This window comes from Haemaphysalis longicornis, unplaced genomic scaffold (assembly GCF_048455015.1).
Source record: "Haemaphysalis longicornis isolate Haplotype H1 unplaced genomic scaffold, Haemaphysalis longicornis Haplotype H1 scaffold_6, whole genome shotgun sequence".
NCBI classification, from domain to species: Eukaryota; Metazoa; Arthropoda; class Arachnida; order Ixodida; family Ixodidae; genus Haemaphysalis; species Haemaphysalis longicornis.
This window is the reverse complement of record NW_027526407.1, coordinates 175,556,789-175,573,566: the sequence shown is the minus strand read 5'-3', so window position 1 is coordinate 175,573,566 and position 16,778 is coordinate 175,556,789.

The window sequence follows — 16,778 nt, the reverse complement described above, 5'->3', positions numbered from 1 at the left end:
AGTTGCCAGTCTTGTAGGAAGTTTCTTACATAATTACACATTCTGCATCCACAATTAGTGTTTCCAAGTACTTCGAGCAAAGCGTCGTGGTAAATGTGGTCAAAGGCCTTTATCAGGTCAATGGCTAAGATTTGTTTCAGTTGTGCCGGATGTTGTTTTTTATGCACATCGTCATAGATTCAAAGTAGAGCATCTTGGGTGGAGACGTGGCTCCACAAGCCTACCAGCTTAGGAAGTACAATTTCATGATCTTGAAGCTTAATGTAAGTCTTTTTTTCGCCATCCTTTGTATTACCTTCTCCACATTGGACTTCAGCGTGATTGGTGCAAGGTTGCAGAGTTTAGGGGGTTTCTCTGATTTGGGGGTGAATATCATGTGCCTCTACTTCCATTTTGTGCGAAATTGGCTTCTTTGCAATAAGTATTTGATTTGTGTCTACAGGACGTCCATATCACTTTCCGCCAGGCTTCTTATTTGGGCTGTAGTTATCTGGATGGGACCTTGAGCTTTGTGTCCTGTGAACTTCCTTATTGCTATTTTAACTTCGGAAATGGTGAAGTCCTTTTAATTATCTTCGTTATTCGTTCCCGTGAAGTTCTGGTTGTCAGGTTTGGTCGCGAAAGGGATGTAAAGTTGTGTAAGTCTATTAGCACTTTATGGGGATCTTCATGTTCATGAATTAGAGTTTGCGATTTGGTCCTAGTCAAGGTCTTGGTGGCTTCTGGATCGATGAGGGTTTTCAAGATACGCAATGTTTTACTTCTGCTTAGGAGTCCCTGAAGCTGTTCACACGTCATATGGCAATATTCCCTTCTTAGGTTATCTGATTACTGGTGGATATGTTGGCTGACGTTGGCTATCCTTGCTCTGAGCTTGCGATTTGTTTTGTGTTTTTTTCAGCCGTTGATAAGCACGTTTCTTGACGCCAAGCAATGGGCTAGGTGCTTGTCCCGCACGGTCCTCCTTCTTGGTTTGGGTAGGCCTTGGTATGCTTCATTTTTGTGCTGATAACATTCTTTGTCGAAGCGTCGAGATCAGATGGGCTTTGCACTATTCTTTCTTTTCTAAACTTGTTCCATTCAGCGATTTGTTTTCGTTTCAATCTTCTCGGTTTTCCGTCGATAGAAAAGACGGTAATGGCAGGATCGCTTCCCGTGTATTCTTGGGTATGTGTGCAACTGACGTGTGTCCTTTTGAGTGGTCATAGGAAGTTCTGGCTCATTTTGGTTCTAGAGAGTTATCCAATGTAGTAAATCACTGGGTGTCTTTGTGGATTTATATCCTGCTTCCTGTATTGCATATAGCAGTTTGCGAGCCTACTTGCTGTCTTTGCTGTACCCCCACGCTCGGTGCGGGGCATTGAAGTCTCCAGCTACTACCTTAACGTACGCAATTCACGTAGTCTGGGGACTTAAGATTTCCTCAAGTCTCGGTAGGTTGTCTATCGGCGGGCTGTATACATTTGTGATGTCCAGCGGTCCTTCCGTGGTTTGGGTCGATAGAGTGATGCTGTTATAGGTGTAGTGTTGTAGGTATGTAGAAAACGTTTTTGACAAGGAGGAGTGCACATTTGTCTCTGGTTTTGAACGTAGTGAAGCCTGGTAGAGTTTGCTGCGGTCTAGTGTCCTATAGAAAACGTACGTCTGGTCTCGTAGGTGTGTTTTGTTTAAATATGTATATATATATATATATATATATATATATATATATATATATATATATATATATGTATATATATATATATATATATATATATATATATATATATATATATATATATATATATATATATATATATATATGTATATATATATATATATATATATATATATATATATATATATATATATATATATATATATATATATATGTATATATATAAATATAAATATATGAGAGAAAATAAGGTTTGGCAAGTCCTGAAGACCGCAGAAAGAAAAGGGCGAGGTTGTGGTGGGTCATACACAGAGCTGGAGAATTTTTTCAGTCACAAAGAAAGTCACAAAAATTCTTCATCTCTTTTTATGACCCACCATAACTTCCCCTTTGCTTTCTGAGGTTTTCCTGACTGCCAACTCTTATTTTCTCTCTTATTTCACAGAGCCCCGCATTTCCCATACATATATATATATATATATAATATATATATACATATATATACACTGGCTAGTCTGGTGTCTTCATTGGCATTTTTCGCTGTACAAGGAATACGCAATTTGGGGTCTCAGTAGAGGTAGCTCAACCACGAGCTACATATGCTCATCCTTTCTGGATATATATAAATACCGATTCGCCCTTGGTGGAATCGTGCCATGCGATCCCAAAGTTTTGGTACTGACAAAGCGCGCTAAGCGTTTTGGTCCAAAGCGTGCCACTAATCATAACAATTAGGCAGATGTTGTACGCTTCCAGGCCCAGGCCTTCATAGTTTATTGAGTGGGATACGCTTCCAGAATACCCTGGGATATCAGACCACTTTATCCCCCAACGAACACATAATGTCTATCCACCTGTCCAAAAAGAGGGTGCTGTTGCTGAATCCCATGTTGGGAACGCTGAATGAGTGTGATCTGCGGCGCCAGCTTTCTTTTCTGCGCCAGAACTGAAGTATTGCGCACGCATCTCTTCCTTTGTATTAATATTTATTGTGGTCAGCTTTCTGCGGCTGCAGTTGTTATGGTACTGCTTCTACAGCCGGATACCGCAGAAGAGGTTTTCGAATCTTTGCACCCAGTTGTGCTTTTCGATCCTCGAGCACCGCAATGGCTTATCCTCTGAGCCCTCTTCAGGAACTCTCAGTAGAGCAAATCAACATACTTCTACCACAACGGCAGAGAACCGGTTTTCACGTATATTTTCAGGTATCGTACCTATATTTTGTAAACCATTGGTTTTATTGTTTCATCAAAAATTATTTGTTCAAAGGGTAAAAACCAGGCGATAGATGGTAATCGTTTCACTAGAATGCCTGGTCCTTAAATACGTGAAATGGTAACATAACTACGAAGATGTTGCTATATTAAACATTGTGTTAAGATTAGAGTTGAGAGTGCTTTAAAAAAGGACAAGAAACTTTGGAAGAAACATCGTATTTTCAGCAAAAATAACAAAGAACAAACAGAGCTTCTGCATATACCATTATTGTGATTCGATCGATGTGCATGGAGGGAAGCCATTTTTGAAAATAATAGCTTGATTTAAATCTTGCGCCAAAAAATTGAAAGCGGGAGTTGTTTTAGAATTTTTGCGGTTCAGCTTGTATCAATTATATTGTTTCCAGTATTAACAGCCACATTATTCGAGAACTTAGTATCCTGAGTGATTTCAATGGGAAAGACAGCGATTATCAAAGACTATTATTTCTGCATCGCGTACGCGGTGACCTTACAGTTTAAAAATATCATTCCATGGGTTGTGTATAAAGTGGCGTTTATCCTTTCCGCAAAAATTGTTTGACCATTTAAGTATCCTCTCTCAAACACACAGCGGGGTGGTATGGTATTTATCTAGTGGCGTTTCAAGATACTTGGGAAGCGTGATTGTCATCTCAACACCTTCATAAACGCTGCGCGTTTCTGACCATTCTGCTTTCCGCATTAGTAGTCATCTAGTTGTAGTTACACTGCTCGCTCCTTTTTCAATCCCCTGGTGACTGATAGGCTTTTGTGAAGACTTTTTTTTTATTGGTACAAAAGCTTTGCGGGGCCATGAGCTTGCGCCAAAACCTTTACCTCACACGCTTTCGAACTACGCTTTCTAATTTCGTTACTTTTAAAAATTTTTGCATAAAAGGTCTCTAATAAAAACCAAATAAGATAGTTGAAAAAGAAAATTTTTGTGTGTCTGATGACTTATTGAAGGTTCTCTCCTACAGCTCCTTTTTAACAATAATATTCCTAGTACAAAGCCTATACGCCCTTTTCGCTGCTTTTATAATTAACGACTGCACTTTACAACTGAAACATTCGATAGAATGTGCTGATATAAGCTATAAAAATCTTTTCGAAATCTTTTGCCAACATCGCTAGGTTGCACCTGTCGCCATTGCAATATTGAAGGATTCTTCTTTCTTTGGGATCATTAGCGTATTTTCCACTTCCTTTTATTCCGCAAGTTTGGTGCGGCTCTGCCAATTACTTAGTGACAGACTTTAACCATTTTGCTAGGACTGTTATCACAACTTTGTAGTCGCCACTTGTTACATTTACCTGCCGATAACGGGTTACTTGATAATTTGTTTTCATGTGATTGCTTTCTTGGGTACCGCTGTTTAAGCGTGAAGAAATGTAGGTGGTAAAAAAACTTTCCAAATACTATATTGACATATTACAAGAAAGGAAGTCGCCTATTTGTTCTTCAATGCTTTGTAGAAAACAATATTTATTCTGTCTCACCTGGAGGCCTGCCGTCATATCAGTCGTATATCGCGTCTTTGCGTTCTGCTTGTTAAATGGTTTTTATATGATATTTGTGCTTCTGGCATTACGTGGAGTAGGTGCTGTAAGATCTTTTTTTCGAACCCACTCCTAAGTGGTTCTCTGCGTGCAAAAGGGTGCTTGTAACACTTTGTGGGAGATATTCTTTTTGTCTTTGTCGCCGTGACACAATAACATTTTTATCTCCTATTTGCAAGCATAGCTTTGCACATTTGCGTTGTAGCGTTCATTGGGCGAAACCTTCCTGCCGAAGAAATAATGGCGGTTCTTTATTAATTTTTCTCCTCTTTCGCTTCCGTGTTGAACTTCGCATTTCCTTCTTGAACATCAAATATTCAACGTCAGGCTTCGTTTTTTGTTGTAAGGTGAACCAGTGGTTTCTGGTTCCTATTTTTTCCCTTTCTCTTTTCACAGCATATCTGAATGGAACGTTCAGTTGGAGTCATTTATTTTTGCATTTTTGAGAGTTCCCACACTTCGTAAGATTTCCTGCAGTCACTAATATAGGTTTGAAACGCCTGCCTCAGACTTTCTTTTTAAGAACGTCTTCCGCTAGTTCAGCATTACGCTTTTCTAGCGACCCGATAAATCTCGCTATGAAGGTTTCCCCAGAACCCATTCACATTATGACAACACACTATTCGCTATACGATTGAGGTCTAAGGGACGATTTATATCACCATGGCGCCATCTCCGAGATTTCCAGCGACACGTACGTTCGGCGCATCGCACTGCTGCGGGTTTTCTTTGATAAGATGGCGCAGGGACGAAGATTACATATTTTATTTTACACAATGCCTGAAAGATTGAAGGTGTCATATCTTTTACTTGTACCTCTACTACCTCTATTACAGATTGAACAATGAAGTAAGAAATTTAAAAACTGCAAACTTATCAGTATATTTACGTTACATACGAGAAATGCACGGAAATAAAATCTCACCACCAAATCGCCACATCGCAACTTCTAAACAAAGGAACAATGCCACTTTTACGCACATTTTATTCAAATAAACATCGTATACAGTCTATTAGCAGATGGTCGAAGAATATTCACTATATATTATTATTTTGTAGGCGGCGTTTGTGCAATATACGAAGCATTCTTGCCCGTAGGCTACGCTTTCGCTGATTACAGCGATAGGCGATTGTGGAGTTGTTGCATTAGACATTGTGATGTTCCATGACACAGAAGATAAACGCACTTGGAGATCTCCACTTGGGGGAACACTAACATGTTCAGATTGGTAAAGTTTTTCATACAAACGCCGACTATTTGTGTTAGCTTATTCATATATTTTCCAGAAGTTGTACTGGAAATACCTCATAAATAACGTTGTTGTTCTACAGATGAATGCAATGGAGTGCTTCAATGCGTTGAAGCAGTGGTTGTATTTGGTCAAGATGAGGTTTCTTCATGGTATTTTTTTTCTCAATGTCACCAGGTAAAACTCATAGCGCATGCTCTGACCACCCAAACCATACAGCTTGTTTCAAATAAACGTAATACCAAATTATTGGACGTCAGTCCTCTGGTATGGCTAGACATGCGTATTAAAGATTGGTGACCGAATTAAAAAAATGTGAAAATTACATGAATTTTGGCGAGGTTGTTAGTTCAGAACCAAATCATTGAAGAGAAAAAAACGCCTACTCAGATTATAGCTTTATGCAGTAAGCATTCAACTACACTGAGATATATGTGACAGCGATTTGAAGCCAGTCTGAAAACTCTTTAAAAAGCCCGCTCTATCTCCAGTGACGATAACCTTAGGAATGGGCGAAACATGCAGTGCGTGAGCGTATTCAAAGATTGTAAGCCTCTCTTTTGCCATACGGTGCGCGCTGACTGGGCGCTAGAGAATCGCCGGTGGGAGTAGAAATCGCGCACTTGTAGAGGCGGTAGCGCCACGTCTTGCGTTCAAAAAATTTAAGTAATTAAATGAGCTACAAGTTGGCACCGAATTTAGGTAAATAAAGGAGAGACAGTGTGCCCGTAAGTTGTCATCCTGTCACAAGTTGCAGCATGCTAGCAAGTAGGCTAAAAAGAAGCCCATGCATTGCAAAACAAGAGTTTTAGTGTAGTCGTTTATTACGCATTTGTGGCCATGAAAATGAGACGGTGTAGCACGAGGCATTGGTAAATGAGTTTGCCAATGTCTTCTTTGAGTACGGATTACGTACTCGTGCAAGGCAATGGAAACCAGTGGTGCTGTGTTTTACTACCACGATGACCGGAGCAGCCGACAGCCCGAGCCCGTAAAGGGCTTTGCCCCTAAAAGTTTGATAGAAGAAAATACCTAGGGTAGAAAGACTTCGGAGGTTGCACGAAGAGATGAGAATAGCAAAGTATAAGTAAGAAAAAGCTCTGGTTAAAGGAGCTGTAGACTCAAACAATATGCGGTTGGGCAGGAAACGCCCCGCCTATTTAGGTGCAACAAGTGCGCAACCTACCAAGTGTGTAGCTGTGAATTGTAAAGGAAAGTTTTTGTAAGCTCTAAAGAGGTAGACTAACAGTGAAGGTATGGTACTCATCTACTCAAGAGAACAGTGCTGTAGCCGTGGCAAGTGCCTACATGGAGCGTTCGAACATCAGGACGAACGATGCGTGTTCTCTTTACGACTTACGGACGTTAAAGAGGTTTAGCCTAGAAGTTAAGGTGGGCTACTTTAGCGTTTCAGTGTTCTTCTGGCAGTCTCAGAACTCGGGTGCCCATTGCAAACGCTGAACATGCGCTTTGGTAAGGTTCTCAAATTGAAATGTGGCGCTTTCATGGTCATCACCATGGCTTCTTTTAAATCTGCCCGCTTCTATGGTTCTTTATAAACTGAAGTGACTATTTTTATTCAATGTCATTTTTGGCACCAGTAAATATTATTAGCATCAATTGTTGTGGATGGTAATAATACATCCAGCGAAAATTGTATTAGCACAATATATTAGCGCCAATATAAAAAATATTACATTTTCAACATCTTTTGCGAGGGTGTAACAGTGTATCTTTGGATGAACCGTAACACTGTTTTCCCAGTCCGATGTTTTCTTCCTAAGGTTACAAGGGTCAGAAAATCCTACGGAACTTTCTGAAAAAATCGCACAGGCAGAAAGCTAAAAAATCATTATGTGCTTTATATCCAGCCGTGTGCGTTTGACGAATAGTATAAGAAAATGCCAACGTTTTTTTCTTAGAAAAAACTGTCTCATCATTTCAGGGTGGATTGGAGAGTAATCGAAGATTTGTTCATTTAACTTTTCCAACAAACTTCGTGGAAGGGTCAGTGCTTACAACAATTTTCAAATTTGGAAGTTTGGGAGTTCACAAAACCGGGTAAGTTTGGTGATGTTTGAAAAGAGCCTTTTAAAAGCTATTTGTACCTAACCATCAAGAAGTTCAGAGAACACGGAAGTTAGAAATATTGTCCTTGATTATTGGCTTGATTATTCTCACAGTAAACCTCAGCACAATCTTTAAAACCAAAAATTTTAGGTTTCCTATATTTTCGGCGAAATTTTGTGACGTTCTTAAACTGTCTAAAGAATGTTTATGCAACGTGTACGAGGAATTACATAGGCACCCTGGGATATGTTCATTTTTTGACAGTTTGTGAATTTACTGTCGTTTTTAAGCATATTTTGACTGCTATAATTACTTTCAAGACTGCAGTTGCTCCGGTGAAGAACAGTGTTATATTGTTGACACAGACGAGGGACACCCACACCCACCTGGTAGCGCTAACCCGTTTGCATGATGTTACTGTCTTTTTTACTGCACCGGGTAGTTTCATCCTCGTTGATGCTAAGGGAAACCTGTCGCACGGACGGGAGGAGCTCGAGGTTTCTCAGTTCGATTCCAACCTCTAACTGGGGAAGAACAGCCACAATTTACTTAAAATATCAGGCAAAATGAGTTCCTCCCTAACTTGCGCAGTATTACTGTATATATTGACGCTCACCTGCGTTATTGCTTCATTGATAATTCGGTTGAACCTAAAAACCCTCATCCGGGTATCCGCAATGCCATCACTTGATTGTGTCACAGTCAGCGCTAGTATGTTTTGCAGACGTATGATAACAAGCCCCAGGTATCACTGTGGAACAGTTTGTTAACATATTCCTTGAATATGCAGGACTTTGTGTGCAATCCTTAACATATCTTACCATGCACTGAACATAAAATTTGTACCAGATTACATTGCTGAGAGTGTGCAAGTTTTGTACATTATGTTACTGGCCGAGAGAAAGCGGCCAGATAATACTAGAGAGTAAACCCAGTTTCAGCAAACTAAATCACGGATCACGTTTCATGTATGGACACCCTTTCTTACTCTTTTATCTAACTTTTATCTCTATAACTCTGCATATGTATTTTTTACGCATACAAAGCTCAGAGCGCGACGACGACGAAGGCGGGTAGGACATGTTATCTGCCTTGGTCTCACCCACGGTCACGTTGTACATTCACTGTATACGAATAGATCGTTAATCACGCTTAGCGATGGCTCGCCTCATCACTTCTGGCGCGATGTTACATTCGGGGAAGGTGCTGGGTACATCCTCGGGCATGGCCCCCGCTTCGCACCTCATCGGCATGGGCGTAATCATCGAGGGTGCATGAACCGTATCGCGCTTCCTATTATGTTCCGCTACTCTTGCTCGGAAAAATATTCTGGCTTTAGGTATTACATTACGTAGGATGTTTGAAATGAAAGCGGCAAAAGCCAGAGCCGACATTTGGTAAATCAATTTCGACTTGTATAGAAGCAATAATTGAAAAAAAAAAAGTCGAGAGGGTGGCTGGCATGAAACTCAGAATGGCGTTTGTTTCTTCTTGAACACCAACGTTTTTAGAAAACGATCACTTACATTACTAGTTTTGCAGTGGCCCTGTAATTTTTGAGGGTAATGCCGAATTATATTATTGAAATATTACCACTGTAATCAATCAATCAATCAATCAATCAATCAATCAATCAATCAGCCTTTATTTTCGGTACCCAGAAACAACCCTAGGGTCTTTGTATTGGTACACCATATACAAAAATACATAAAACAAACTAAAATCAAAACAACACAACAAACAAAACCGTATGCATGAGAGAAACAATAAAGTAAAGATAGTTAATAAAGTAAAGATAGTTACAGTAATCTCAGAAAGCAAAACAGCAACAAAAAGAAACGAAAAGAAACAGGAGACCTAGCGTTGCAAGCCATGACACTCGGACAGCGAAATGTCCAAGGCACGTGAAAAACAGGAATTACTCACTGAACATGACAGAGATAAGTTATACGCATAAAACGAAGGTTTTATAACAAAAGGTTCGGAAGTTCGAAATTTGAAAGAAGTTCAGCATTACAATCACTCGCACTCAAACTTACAGAAATTCAAGCAACGCAAAACCAGGAACAGGAAAAACAAACAAGAACATGATTTCCTAATAGAAATACCGCACATAAAGTTGCAATGACATAAAGGCACTTAAGCTACAACAGTTTTCAAGTCGTTAGAGAACAAAGAAAAAGAGCTCTGGAATTTATCAAGACGATCACAATATTGATTATATGCACATTGTATACTGCAGATGGACGAGCGTCTTCTACCTAAAGCATCTGTTCTAAAAGTTCGAAATGTTCGGAAAAGTTTGTTCGGCAAGTTGACATTGATAAGTGTAACCAAGTCATCACACAAAATATCCCCATGAAAAAGATAATAAAGAAAGATATTATCAGCTCACATTCGTCGACACCGAAGGGAAGGAAGACTCTTCAAAAAAGGCACACTGCCGTTAGCGTCTTCTTGCACATGACGAAAACGGTGCTTAAAGATAAAGACGAGCCTATTTTTTACTCTTTCGATACGGTCACTATTGAACTTGCAAGTTTCATTCCAAACAACAGAGCCGTATTCGAGAAGACGGAAGCAGAGAGCCGAATACAACTTTAAGAAAGGAGGAGGACCTTTAAACTCTCTAGAATACCTGCAAACAGCACCCATACATCTAAGAGACCGACGGGTAATTTGTGTAACGCGGGAAGAGATTCAGAGAAGAATCAAATAGTACTCCCAAGTCTCGAATTTCAGTCACCCTCGGCAATGCTGTGCTTGCAATTTTATAAGAGTATTGCAGCTGTTGAGTTTTTCTACTAAAGGAGACAACTTTCGTTTTTGAGGGGTTCAAAATTAGCTCGTTTTTGGTGCACCAACGAAGGCATGGCGCGATATCAGCCTGAAGATAATTACAGCCATGAATATTATGCACTTCTTTAAAGATTTTATTATCATCAGCCTACAACAAAAAAGAAGAATTTTGAATTACAGAGGCAGCATCGTTAATGAAAATGGAGAAAAGAACGGGACCCAGAACGGATCCCTGGGGTACACGACTGGTTGCTTTGTACCTAAGTGAAGTTTGAGCTTTAACACTTACATAGAAATATCGCTGCTGGAGATAGCAACGTATAAGACCCACCAAAGAAGCGTGGACATCTAACAGAATGAGCTTGGCAAGCAATAACGAGTGGTTGACTACATCAAAGGCCTTGCTTCTGTCACAGTAAACCTCATCAAGCTGGCTTCTACCAACAATTGCTGGGACAGCCTGCTCCATGAAGCACGCGAGGTTTGTGGAAGTTGAACGACCACGCATAAAGCCATGTTGATTAGTAATGAGGACGTGTTTAAGTGAGAAAGACAAGACCATATGAAGAGATAACTCGAATATTTTAGAGGCAGAACAAAGGAACGAGACTGGCCTATAGTTTATGGCGTCAGTTCTTTGGACTGACTAGAAAACAGTGAATACGCGAGAGATTTTCCATGAGCGAGGGATCGTGCCAGACCGGAGACAGTTATTAAACATTGAAGTGAACACAGGAACGAAAATGTTTGCAAACGTTTTTAGAATGGCGACAGGAATACCATCTGATCCACAAGAAAGCAAGGGCTTTAGCCGCTTGATACTGGTCCGCACGATGTTCTCATCCAGTTGGAAACAACCAGAGTGACCGCCCTGGTCACAAGGGGTGCTACTGTTTTCACTGCCACCGCTAATTCCAAAAAAAGACGAAAACTGACGAGCAAAGCAGTCGGCCACCTCCGCAACCTCATTGCCGTTGGAGTCTAGTAAATGAATAGATTCTTTAGTTTTACTAGATCTTGAATAAATGTACTTCCAGAAGGCTCCCGGCTGATGGGTTGCTTTAGCTTCTACTGACGCCAGGAACGAAGCATGAGCACGCTTGTGCAATATTTTGCATAAGCAACGTAGGCGCCGAAACTCCTGAGCGAACTGGTTCGCACCAGAACGCTTCATCTTTCTGTGCGCACGTTCTTTGAGTTCGAGGGCTTCCCGCAATTCAGACGAAAACCAGTGTGAGAATTTGAACTTCTTGGTAAATATTGCGGGATGTATTTCTTCATACCCAACAGTACAATCTTAGTTAAACGGTCAACTTGTTTATTGACATCAATTTGGTCAATGACTGTCGACCAAGGGACAGTAGAAACGTAATCAAAGAGCCCAACGTAATCTCCCCGGGCGAAAGCGTAGCGAGGTTGCGTGTTGTAGGAACTTACGGAATGGTTGAGCATTGTGGGAAGGGAACAGGAAATAGAAAGAGGAGGATGAAATCTGTCAGGTCTAACTAAAGGACAATCACAGTGTGACACACTAACATTATCAAAATTCGAAAAACACAGGTCCAAAATGTTTCCACTCCAGTTTTTATTGTGATTATGCTGTGCCATGAAAGTGAAATGAATGATAATTATAATAATAATAACATATAATATAACACAATACAGTAATATTATTAATAATATTATAATAATTATATTATTATTTAAAGTAATAAATTTATTTTCACTGCCGAGGAACAATGAAGGTGTCTTACTGCTGGTACGCTAACAAACAAAAACAAACAAAATTACAGGATTCAGACAACACGGATTACTAAAAGTACGCTAAACTAACACAAGCACAAACATAGGTAATAACAAGAATATCCCACTCTATGGACGGAAGAGTTAGCCACAAAGAATGTACTAGTCAGGTGAACACACAGACAATTAGAAGATAGTGAGGTAAGAATAAAAGCTATACAAATGGGAAGTTGACTGAAAAGCAGTAACGAGCAAATAAACGAAGGTGGCATACCACGATTATGTGAACGGAGTTAGACATATACCGTTAGCTACACGCACCACTACTCAGCCCTGCACGAAAGTGGCCCAGGGAGCCATTAAAACATCTACTGTGACACAAAGAAAGTTTTACAGGCTTTGCAGTCAGTGCATAGTGCATAGGCGAGTGACGACCACTCGTTGCACCAGTATGGAATAGATAGCGCGATCGCGTGCAATTCTGGGGAACGCGGAGCACAAGCTGAGACCGAAGTTCTGGGAAGAAAATGGCTCCCTGTAGTAGATTGTGCAGAAAAACAAGACCCGCTTGAACGCGCCTAGAACTCAAGGAAATAAGCTTATGGTAGCTGATGTAGACAAGAGGACGAAAGAGAACTGCGTCCAAGCCGGTGTTTTTATATTGAGAGGATTTTTTTCTGCACTCGTTCAAAACTCCGTTGGTTGGACTAGCAGGTTCCATTCCATACGACAGATGAGTGTTCTAATTAGGGTAGGCGAACTGATAAATAAAGCTTCAAAAGAAACAGGAGAAGTGTAATCTGTTGTAAACCTGCACACTGCACACAGAGAGTTGCGGGCCCGACCGACCGTCTGCCGTATAAGGGGAGTGAAACTGAGGGAACTGTCGAACAGCACTCCAGCGTGTGTATAAGCGCGAAATGAACAAGGACGAACCAAGGGAACTGGACACGGCGCTTCGTTCGTCGTTGTTTATTTTCGCTTACTTACACGATGAATGACAACTTCACCCAAAAAAGAACTCTGATGAAGCACTCCAAGGTCTCTAACCTCGGAAACTTTTTACACACGAGCAATATTAAGCGCGTAAGAGAATTGGAAGGGGTGTGTTTTCCGGCTCTAAGTGATAACTGTGGTTTTATGGGAGTTTGGAATTAATCCCTTCTCAGAACACCAGCGTGCGAAAGATGAGATGTCATGTTGAAGGGCGAAGCAGTCCTTTGGGCAAATAATTATTTTGTAAACCTTTACATCGTCAGCATACAAAAGGAGAAACGAGCTCTTAATGGAGGTCGATACATCGTTAATGAAAAGAGGGTATAGAAGAGGGCCCAACATGAACCTCTGAGGTACTCCGCTGGTAGTAATGTATTCGACAGATCTTTGTCCAATTGCACTGTCATAACAGCAACTGTTAAGAAGATAGCTGCCTAGTAAGGCCACTAAAGGAGCATTGACGCCACAGAACAAAAGTTTTTTGAGCAACAGTGGATGAGCAACAATGAGTAACAATGAGTAGCCATGGCGGCGCAGCCATATTTGTTTCGTCATCAGTCCAGTACCGCAGGCGTTTTGATCTGGAAATTAAGCAAGCCAACTGCGAGTCTGTTTGGGTTGAATTCAATGAACAGATATTCTTACCGGATAAAAAAAACTTAGTCATCAGATGCTTCGCCGTCACCATCCATTAACGAGTTTTGCCTAGCTTTATATGATACATTGCATGCACTATCATGAGAACGCCAAAATGCAATCTTTATGAGAGACATAAACATTACCCTTTTCGAAAATAACAGCCCTTGCAATGAGTGTAAAAATTTTCTCAATGGTCATTGGTTCGAATGTCTCTTGGCCATTCCAACACGCTGTGTCGATAACGGACAGGGTACGCTCGTAGACCACGCCCTATCGAACTTGACAACTCCCCCCAGTGCTGGGGTACTCGAAGTTTTCTAACTGATAATTACCCTGTTTTTGTCCGAATCAATTCCTCTGTCAATATAAATAACACGCAGTTAACAAAGAGCACGGGAGATGCATCTATTTTCGTTGAACTCATGCGTAATTCGAATTGGGCGGCAGTAACTTCCAGGCAGAACTTTGAAGGTGCAATTATTACTTTTTTCTGAAAATATTGCTCGTGCACTAGAGTGAGCAACCGTCACTGCTCGCCAAGATAAGGTATCTGGTCCTCGGAACGACTGGATGACGAAGGGTCTTCTTAAATTCATGCGCAAAATAAAAACACGTATAAAAAGAGAAAAAAAAACAACCGTATACTTAAGGCTTAAAAAACATTACAAACAATACTGCAACGTCTTAAGAGCCCTACTTAAGGAATACAAAACGAAATACTTTGAAAATGCAATCGACCATGCTGGAAGCAGCGTTAAAAGGCAATGGCAAATTATAAATAACTTTTTGGGCCGAAATCGCTCTAACGCTTCCGTAACCATGGTTAATACTGAGAACGTCAGTTACAATGATCCACAGGACATAGCAAATGTTTTTGAGGATGCTTTCACCTTCAAGCAAGCTCATTCTGAGGAAATCTTGCAGTCCAATAACCCCCGCCTCTCCCAAAGTTTTTTTTTTCTTTTTCCTACAACGCCCGAGGAACAATGTGCTGTCATACGCAACCTGAAGAACAGTGGTCCGGGCCTTGACAATTTCCACTCTTGCCATATCAAAGTTATCGCACAATATGTTTCGGTTTTTTTTTCATAAATCGTTAACGTTATCTTCAAAACAGGCCTATTTCCGTCCGCTTTCAAAAAAGCTAAACTAGTTCCTGTTTTCCTAGGTGATAAGTGCCATGCCTCTAACTATCGCCCAATTGCCATTTCGTCATTTTGTAGTAAAATAATAGAAAAGCTCTTAGTTGAAAGAATAATGAAGTACTTGAAAAATTTAATATCCTGTCGCCGTATCAGTTTGGTTTCAGGGCTGCTTACTCAACGGACCTCGCCTTAATTTCCTTCACCGATAAAATCAAAGCGGCAGGAGATGCGGGGAATTTTTGGGTGCATTGTTTATTGATTTTTCAAAGGCGTTTGATGTTATTGACCATAGCTTATTGCTTAGCAAACTGAACTCGATTGGTATAACCAGCCCTACCCTCAATTTAATTCAATGTTACCTGCCTAATAGAGAACAAGTGGTATGTGTGTCAACTCGTTACTATCGTACTAAGATAACAAATATTGGTGTCCCGTAGGGGTCAATTCTTGGCCCATTATTGTTTCTAATTTACATTAATGAGCTTCCTCTTTGTCTCAATTATTCTACAGCACACTTTACGCTGATGACACAACAATTTTTACATGAGATAAGTGCCTTGGTTCATTAGTAGATAAACTTAATACAGATACATTTAATTTAGGGACATCGTGTAAAAATACCTTTTTGAGCATTAACGCTGCCAACTCAAACTTCATGATCCTTACATCACATCAAAGGACCGTTCCCGGACGTCCTTGCATTAACTTTTATTCTGGTCTACTGTGTTCAAGTGAAAGTGTGACATTTCTTCGCGTAGAAATTGACAAGTTCTTGAAATTCAACAACCATATCGCATCAATAGCAAGAAAAACAGCTTACGGTATTACAGTACTCTATAAAGTTTGGTCCTTTTTAGTGGACGCATCCTTATCTCGCTTTACTACGCATTCTTACACAGTCACATAGCATACGGCATATCAGCTTGGGGAAATACATACAAAACTCATTTATATCCATTGCAACATATTCAAAATCAAGCTCTTCCAATTTTTAACCTTTAGCCACTTCCAATCGAACGCCCTTTCCTTGCTTTGTGCTCATAATATCTGGTCGGCCCCCGCACGGGGCACCTTGAGTATTCATGGTGACGGTGAGCAGTGACACCGCGGACCCCGAGCTCCCAACATAAGCCGTGTCCAACCATGGTGAGGTGTTTGAAGGTGAAGGGTAGAAGCCGTAAACGGTGGCTGTCGGAGCTTTGGTCAAGCTCCGGCCTGTGGGCTTCCTGCCTGTCTACCAGACAGGGAGCTTCGGGACCTCTTTGACTACCAGGGTAAGCTCATACTTAATCACAGCGCGAAGGACGGGACAGACCGAAAGAATAACCACTGGACAGGCTTTGACTAGACAGGTCAAAGAAGAAAGTACCCCCGTCTCTCTGCTTTTATACTATGATATATGGTTTCCAAATTTTCGAAATCCAAAGATCGGCTTCCTAAAAGGGGCCGCACCAAAGTATCCTTTCCTCCATTGCCAACGACGAGTTTCCCAAAGCCGGACAACTATGCTAGGTTTTTGGTATTTGAATCTGTTGGTGCGTCGAAGCCCCTTGCCACAAAGTCTGTCTTCTTGATCTCCAAATGTCTTGAGGGCATTGTTTGTCAGTCCTAAAAAGCCAAAAAACTCAGAACAGGAGAAGTTCTTGTGGAAGTGAATAACAAGCAACAAGCTACAAATCTC